We start from the raw sequence: 9,047 nt of genomic DNA, 5'->3' as shown, positions 1-9,047 counted from the left end.
TTAAACCCAAATAATAATATATTAAAGAAACTGAGAACTCAGGCACATAGGTTCATAAACACTTTTACCCAAGAATCTCTAAAGAATTTAGCCAAGCATGACTAAATTATACATAGCAAATATAAATAAAGAATTACAAATCATCAAAAGAGTACAAGAATTAACCAGACAATTTTCCCAAATCTCCCTAGTCTTCTTCTTGCTTTCCAAGACAACTTGTGGCTCTTGATTTCTCTCCTTCTTCTCCAAGAATCTCTGAATTCTCTCGGTCTCTCCCATTAGGGTTGAGGAAGGAGGGATTTTATAGTGGGTACAAAGTTGAGATGAAATAGGAATCTTGTACCAAATTGGACTCAAATTCTAATTCCTATATTTAAATAAAGAAATTGTCGTCTTTAATGATATTTAGAATTTGGAAGATTCCTTGAATTGCTAACTTTTAATATGGAGATATGAGCCTTGAAATCCGCGCAATTGATATTAGGAAAGAGATCTCGCGCTTGTATTGAATTTTGCCCAGCTGCGCCACTTTAAGCGTCTGTTTTTTTATCCGCGCCACTTTAGGCGTCTGTTTTTATCCCAGAAACAGACGCATATTCGACGCGTCGAGACTTCCTGTGCGTGAATTAATTAGCTACTGGAAAATTTCGACGTGTCGAGCCAAGGGCTCGACGCGTCGAGTCCACTGGGCCCCGAACTCATCCAAAATTGCTCCAAACTCATCCTTGAACTCCCCTTGGTCATATCTTTGACCTAAAATGGTTCAAAAACACTAACAAACACCGTAAAATATTCAAAACAAGTGCGAACCATAATTAAATGATAATAGCAAGGAAAACATGTATTAAATAAGCAAAATTAAAGAGCTTAATTACTGTGATGATTCAAAATAACCATAAAAACAAGCACAGATGTGATAACATCAGTGTGTGTGTGTGTATGTTTGTATATCCAGGGACGGGCGGGGGCTGGGAGAGTACTCCCCATCCCCGACGGGGCATTTAAAGTTACCCCATATCCATCCCCGATTCCTGTCCCCGTTGGGGCGGGAAATCGGGTTCCACGTTGTGTATGTTGACATCTCTAGCGCTAATTAATCCCCACATAAGCTCCTCCCTAGCGCGTAGCGATTTTTTCAACCATGATCTCATATAAATTGTTACTTATAATTAAGACTTCTAAATTTTACTAAATCTCCATAGTTGGAAGGTAGTCCGCATGGGTAATGAGCGATGGACTGATGTGATGGAGTCAATAGTTTAATGGCAGACTTATGCAATACGCGCCCCCAAAAAATAATGGGTTTTACACTCACCTTTTTAAATTGAAGATTAATGTAGACTTTTCAATGATTAACGGATTATTTATAGTATTTTTGGTTATGTGTTAACATGTTTGTCTAGCTCAGTTAGTAGAGTACAAGGATTTTAACCTTGTTGTCATGGATTTGAGCCCATGGTGGGTGTTTTTGTGCTGTTGCCGTTGTTTTCCTTGCAGGTTGTCTTTGATGTATGTATTAGAATGATCTTTGCATTAGTGTTAACTTGTTAACATGTTCGAGTAGTTAAGGAAATAGATTTGAAATTTATTTATTAGGTTTTGCTTGCATAGGTTCGAATCTTGTTGTTGACGCATTTTTACTCAAACTCTTTTGGGCTTCGCCTCCGCAAGTTCGAATATTTGTTGACTCGAAATCTATTGGGTTTTGCCTGGGCATGTTCGAATCCTGCTGTTGACTGGAAATCTATTGGGCTTTGCCTGCGCAGGTCGGCAAGTCCACCCTCATCCGTCATCCATCATCCATCTGCAAGGCGAGAAGCGGTGTCGAGCTTCGTAGACCATCTGCAATGTTAGACAACGGCTTCAAGCTTCAACGACCATCTATGAGGCGAGACAACGACATCGAGCTTTAGCGACACCACCGGTAGCTATATATCTGCGAGGCGAGTTGCGGCAACCATCTGCGAGGGAAGAAGGTAATTTTCTGCTCAGTGTTTTATTTATTTTTTGAAGTATAACTTCTTTTGTGAGTCTAAAATTGAACTTGGTTTCTTTATGTTGATGCATCTCCTGGAGGCATAGCGGTAAATTTTCTGCATATTATGCCATCATACGAAAATTTTAAGGTTTTATTTTGTGAATCGTGATTTGGTAGGTAAGGTGGTTTAGTGGTTCTTTATATTAATATCCTTTTATTTTAAGCTTGTTATCAACTTCGATTCAAAAATTTCCTCTAGTTTGTATAATTTTGTTACTCTGTTATCCCTCCAGGGGCAGAGCAACCTATTAATTGCAGGGGGCCTTGTCGCTCCCCCCCCCCCCTTACCCCCCTCACCAAGCTGTACTTTTCATTATAATCATTAGGCTTTCTTTCACCTATTAAATTAATATTATAATGTTTTTTTTGCCCCCTCACCAAGCTTCGGCAAAACTGTCATAATTGTAAATATAGAGTTCAAAAATTATGAACATAGAGTTATGTAATTGTGAATACAGAGTTCAATAATTGTGAGTATGAAGTTCAAAAATTATGAGCATAGAGTTTTATAATTATGAACATAGAGTTCAGTAATTATGAACATAGTGTTCTGTAATTGTGAATATAGAGTTCAATAATTGTGAATATGTAGTTCAAAAATTATGAACATAGAGTAAGCTTCTAGAGTAAACTTTCAACAAAAGTATTTGCCCCATCCAAAAGCTTCTAGAGTAAGCTTTCAACAAGATTTTAGCCGCACTCCCATCCAAAAGCTTCCAAACCATTTCAATTGCTACTGCGACTGTTCGAGAACTCCGGTCACCAGTGGCTTACCAGGTTTGTCTCTCCGACTCTCTCTCTCTCTCTCATTTCTCTTTTTTTAATCGTTTTTGAAATTGTGATCGATGATTTTACAGCTGAGCTTTAATGTATGCAACTGCAAATTAATTTTCTTGTTTCTCGATATGCCAGTGTCATCCATACTTCATCACCAGCTAATAGAACTCAATGCTGTGCTTAAAGTTTCATGAAATTCTCATATAACCCGTTGTTAATTAAGTACGTTATTGAGTTCTAGTTTTAGCTAGAATTTTTCATTTGTTTTAACAGCAATCTACTCTCATAATTACAAGTATAATTGATTAGAATTTGCAATGCTAAACAAATGAAATTACTAGTTTACACAAATGAAATTACTAATTTAACAGCAATTTCATTTGTTTGAACATTCTACATGTTTTATTACTTATTTACAATATAATTAATTGTAATTTGCAGTGTTAAACACTGGTGCAGTAAAAGCAGCTGACTGGTTTAAATGCATGGCCCACCGCATTATTTAATCCTGGCTCCGCCCTTGTCTCCCTCTTCTTCCCGTTCTCTGTGAAATTATATCTTGTTGACTCTCTCATTCCCTTCTTTCACCGTCCAGTAAATACAATGGATTGGTGTTGCACCCATGAAAACGTAAGTATCTTCTTGCAGATCCCAAGATTTTTTTTCTTTTTTTTCGGTTAAGGATTTTAGTGGTTTATGAATTATTTGTGTTTTAAAACAAGTTTAAGAGATATGTGGTTAATGAATTGTTTGTCGTTGGAATATATATATATATATATATATATATATATATATATATATATATATAGGGATGCACTCAGGTGCGAATAAGTGCTCAGGAGGGAAATGCGAACGAATCAGCGCGCGACACGTGTCCAGATCTAATAACTTAAAAAAAACGCGGTGGTATTTTCGTAAATAATTGAAGATCGAAGTGCAAGTAAAATCACTTACAAGTGCACCTACTTTCACCTATAAGTGCATGTAATTTTTGCCTTGTTAGCATTCACTTTCCGCAAACATTCATGCACCTGGGTGTGCGTATAACTATATGTGCAACTATTTAAAACTATAGGTGCAACTACTTATAACTATAGGTGCACCTACTTTCACCTATAAGTGCATGTAATTTTGTCTTGTTAACATTCATTGATCTAAGTTCAGCGGGTAGTAATATCCCTGAAAACACTCGCAAACATTCATACACCTAGGTGCAACTACTTATAAGTATCTGTGCAACTACTTAGAACTATAGGTGCAACTAAGTATTGATGCTCAGTGTAAATTTTTACTTGCACCTATAATACATTTTACATGCACTTGTAATACATTTTACTTGCACTTCGATGTTCAATTATTTACGAAAATGCCATCGAGTTTTTTAAAAAAATCAGTGTTTCTCATCCATTAGATCTGGACACGTGGACGAACAGAATTCATTCCTATTTCGCGCCTGGGCAAAGCATTCGCACCTGAATGCGATTCTATATATATATATATATATATATATATATATATATATATATATATATATGTGTGTGTGTGTGTGTGTGTGTGTGTGTGTGTGTGTGTGTGTGTGTGTGTGTGTGTGTGTGTGTGTGTGTGTGTGAGTAATGTTTAATGTGCGTGAATTTTGTACTTAGGGTGTGTGAGTCTTGTGCCTAAGGTGCGTGAGTTTTGTGCTTAATGTGTGTGGGTGTGTACTTAATGTGAGTGGTTGTGTCAATTGTTGTTGAAACTTTAAAGTGCATGAGTTTTATGCTTAATGTGCGTGAGTTTTGTACTTAATGTGTGTGAGCCTATATATATATATATATATATATATATAGAGTTCCAGTGCGGGTAAGTGTCTCTTGCACTAGAACTAAGGTGCGTGAGATTTGTGCTTAATGTGCGTGAGTGTGTAATGTTTAATGTGCGTGAGTTTTGTTCTTAAGGTGTGTGAGTCTTGTGCCTAAGGTGCGTGAGTTTTGTGCTTAATGTGTGTGAGTGTGTACTTAATGTGAGTGGTTGTGTCAGTTGTTGTTGAAACTTTAAAGTGCATGAGTTTTTATGCTTAATGTGCGTGAGTTTTGTACTTAATGTGCGTGAGCCTTGTGCTTAAGGTGCGTGAGTTTTGTACTTAATGTGCGTGAGTGTGTACTTAATGTGACTTGTTAAAATTTTAGGTGTGTGTGTTTTTGTGCTTAAGGTGCGTGAGGGTTGTGCTTAGATGCGTGGCTTTTGTGTTTAAGGTGCGTGAGTTTGTGTTCTGAATGTATTTTGTTTGTATGTTTAATGTGCGTGTGTTGTGTACTTAAAGTGCACCAGTGTAATGCTTAATGTCAGTTCACCCGCACAACCGCATGGGAAGCACCACTCGTACCTGATCTCTTCCCTATACACACACACACACACACACAGATATATATATGTATATATATATATATATATATATATATATATATATATATATACAATCCACAGCTGCATCGAGGCTCGAACCCTAGACCTCCCATATAATTAAGCCACTTGGTATAATTAAGCTAATAATTATTATGTTAATTAAGCTAATAATTACACGGATATTAGTATAATTATAATTAAACATAGTTCTTTCGAATTATTTTTAAAATAATTATAATTAATTCATTTAGATATGGAGAGGATGAAAAAAGTAAAGGCGATATGGTGAAATGGAATATACTTAAGGTATAAAAGTATAATTACATAGATATTAGAATAATTGCCTAATAATTATTATGGTAATTAAGATAAACATGAGTAGTTGGATTTATTTGTATAATAATTAAATTTAAATTATTTATTATTTTTTCCAAAATATTTACCTTAGTAAATATATAAGAGTTAACACCATCTAGGGTCCTCAGAGTATAGTGGTTTTGCCACGTTTAGTCCTAAACTTTCAAATTACAACTCATGGTCCTTCGACTTTCAAATTGTTATCATCCGTAGTCCAAGTTAACCACCCAGGGTCCTTCAACATTCAAAATTTAACCAGTCGCGGTCCTCTTGGAAGGACCATGATCAAGTCTTGACAATTGTAGTGCGGGCAAGTATAAACAGAACTAAGAATAAATATAACATTGGGAGAAGAATAAATATAACATAGTTGTAAACATAGTTTTATTTAATACAAAGATATTACATGCATTCATTAATTCAAGAGTTTATTCAAGAATGCGGAGCGGCATATTTGCCTTCTTGATTTGGGTCGGCCTATTTTACTTTTTAATTTGAGTCGGTCCTATTTTGCGGTCAACTATGAGCAACTTAGTTTGATTTACCTACCTGTGATCCTCTGCCGACTAAGATGTGGTTTACCCCGGTCCTATACCCCTATTTGCCTTCTTGATTTGCGTTCTTGATTTAAGTCGGTCCTATACTCCTATTTGCCTTCTTGATTTGAGTCGGTCAGCTATGAGCAACTTAGTTTGATTTACCTACCTATTAAACTAATCCGCTAGAAAGAGGGCTTGAACCTCCGACCTTGTGGTTAACAGCCACACGCTCTAATCAACTGAGCTATTCTAGCTTTGTATTTCATTGGGAAGAAATTTGCATTAATCTTCAATAGTACAAAGAAAATAGGTAATCGTGTTCCCTTTCCTTATAGAAACCAGGACGATGTAGCAAAGAATGTGTGGAAAAGAGTTTTTGACTTCATCTCACAAAGGATTTTTATATTCAAAGCCAAATGTACCAAACCTCTACTATATTTTCTCCATTAATGAATCTTAAAATAATAAGCAACGATGTTTAGGCAATTATGGAGTTTATTGTGGCCATGCTAACAAAAGTTATAGGCCAGGCAAGCCAATGAATCCTTATAGATAAGGATGTCATTTAATTATTTGTTGTCGTTCATCAAAAAATTTTATAGGTCATAAAACTAGTAAGGTGTACATAGCAGTGACCCTTCTAGCTATCCCAAAAGTTTTTATTGGTACTTTTTATTACGGAGTAAATGTTTAGTTAATAGTGAGGAGGCCTACATGGTTGATGGAAGATGCGGGTAATTTCTTTTTATCAAAGGGGCATTATAGAGGGTGGTAGCTTGAGGTGAGTTAATTGGTCCTCATCAAGGGAGGGATATATGGTTGGCCTAGTTTAAACTCATCAATATTGATGAGGTGATGAAAGCAACCTTGGGGTTGGCAAGTGGGTGGGGAAGGGGTACATAGCTTCGTTAGCGACCATCTTGGTATCATAGATGGTTCACAAGGTCAATATGAAAATTGGATTGACCAATAATTTCACTATTGAACTTTGGGAGCTCAAGGAGTGTAATCGGCTTGCGAGAGAAGGGGTTGCGTAACGTTGTGGTAGAGTTGGACTTGGAGGCTATGGTTAAGATCATTCAAGGGTATGTAAACACGAATCATGAGTTGTCTGTAATTGCTTATTGTAAAAATCTAGGGGTACGGTTATGATGGAAGATAATAAGTATGCTGACTTTCTGGCAATTTTGGACGATGTGGGAAACGAGGGAATAGTGTTTATGAGTCATCCTCGAGACAAAATGAAGGATCTTTTGTTTGACGCTCTGGGATGAGAGTCTCAATTCAGATGACTAAATGAAAGTGATGACTTCCGTGTTACACATACAAACCAAATTCAAGTATCACTATTAATTTACTTTCATGCATTTTATATTTTTTGTTAAATGTGTGATTATTATTCTTATCGTCCAATATCGCATATTTTATTACAATAACTCACACATAAATCGATGAATGTTGCAATTAGATTCAAACTGTTACAGGATAGGTACAATATACTAACACAACTAAACTATCGTAACTTAACCCTGTAGACTAGGAATACAAATAACAATAGCCTAATATATCTCACAAAATCAACATTAGATTGTACGGTGTTGTTCCAACAAAACTTATTACAACTAGTAATTAACCTATGCGATGCACGGGAAAAAATAAGATTATAATCTTTTTAAAATGGTTACTTTAAGTAGTTATAGAAATAAAACATAAATGTATATATGTTCGTGTGTGATGCACGGTCTTTAAGATTACAATATAATACAAATATACAAATATTAAAGAAATGAAAAATATATAAATATTAATGAAACGAAATAAAAGAATGAAAATTAAAATAAATGAACTACATTAATAAATAACAAATTGTTTAGGGGATTACAAATTGTATATTCATAATTTTTCAATTGAAATGCAAAAATTGTACACTTCATTATTTTTCCTCCTTTTACAGATTCAACACAGCTCCCTGTAAAAGTGCAATCTAGTGTTTTCAAAACTTTCAATTCTAGACAGGCAGGCACTGCTGCCCTCCACAGCCTAGTTCGCCCATCATTTCAGTCTTCTCCTCCGTATACATGAACTTGTTTCATGAATTGTGAAGAGTGATGACTTATTTATAGTGTTATGTTTATAGAAGTATTCATTTCAAAATTAATGTTTAGTCTTCAAAAGTCATCTACTCATCTTCCATTTAAATTTCATGTATTGAATATATTATTAAATGTGATATTAGAGAATAATTCAGATATAATATTTTATATTTTGATTTACTTATCTGAACAACAATTAGGTGGAACTATTAGATTCTACTTTATTATAGTAGAAGAAAAGATGAGAGATAATTAGCTAGATTAGTATAGTTGCACAAAATCTAAGTATTTATTATAATACAATGTAATAAAGTCCGTAGTATTAAAAAAAAAAAGTATTTATTATAAAAACACCTCCATTTTATCAGAAAAGAAAAACTAAGCATTAAGAATTACATAAATTATTCTCACATTGTTAAAGTTTAAGCATTATACATAAGGTTCACAAATCTTAGGAATAATAAACAAGGTTGAGTGTAATTTTTCTCTGGGATACAAAAATAGGATGCATTTGAAAAGTATGCATAGATAGGAAAAGAGTATCATGGAACTCGTGTTTGATGAAGAAAAATGGACTTCCAGAATGCATGTTAGTTTTTTTGGGAAAAAATATTTTAAAGGTAAAAAACGATGTTATTATACGTGTATATGTATAGTATTGTAACAATAATGGAAAATAGGTAGTATTATATCAATATATGTATACTTGCTGTTAACCTCATTCATTCCTTAATCATTTATAAAGCATAATAGTTAGTTAATTAGTATGTAGTAATTATTACATAATAATTTAGAAAGTTAAATGTAATTAAAAATTATTTGTAATTAGTGTTTACTAATAATGAAAAATAAATGTTT

General features: G+C 34.4%; 1 non-coding gene across 1 annotated transcript; it reads right to left on the bottom strand.

Moving 5' to 3' along the window:
* Positions 1-6,276: 6,276 nt before the first annotated feature.
* Positions 6,277-6,350, bottom strand: TRNAN-GUU. Its single transcript has one exon. It is a non-coding gene; the product is annotated as a tRNA-Asn (tRNA).
* Between the last annotated feature and the right edge of the window lie 2,697 nt (positions 6,351-9,047).

Source organism: Ipomoea nil, unplaced genomic scaffold (genome assembly GCF_001879475.1).
Source record: "Ipomoea nil cultivar Tokyo-kokei standard unplaced genomic scaffold, Asagao_1.1 scaffold2706, whole genome shotgun sequence".
NCBI classification, from domain to species: Eukaryota; Viridiplantae; Streptophyta; class Magnoliopsida; order Solanales; family Convolvulaceae; genus Ipomoea; species Ipomoea nil.
Note: the sequence above shows the minus strand (reverse complement) of the source record. Positions and strands in the feature narration are given on the sequence as shown.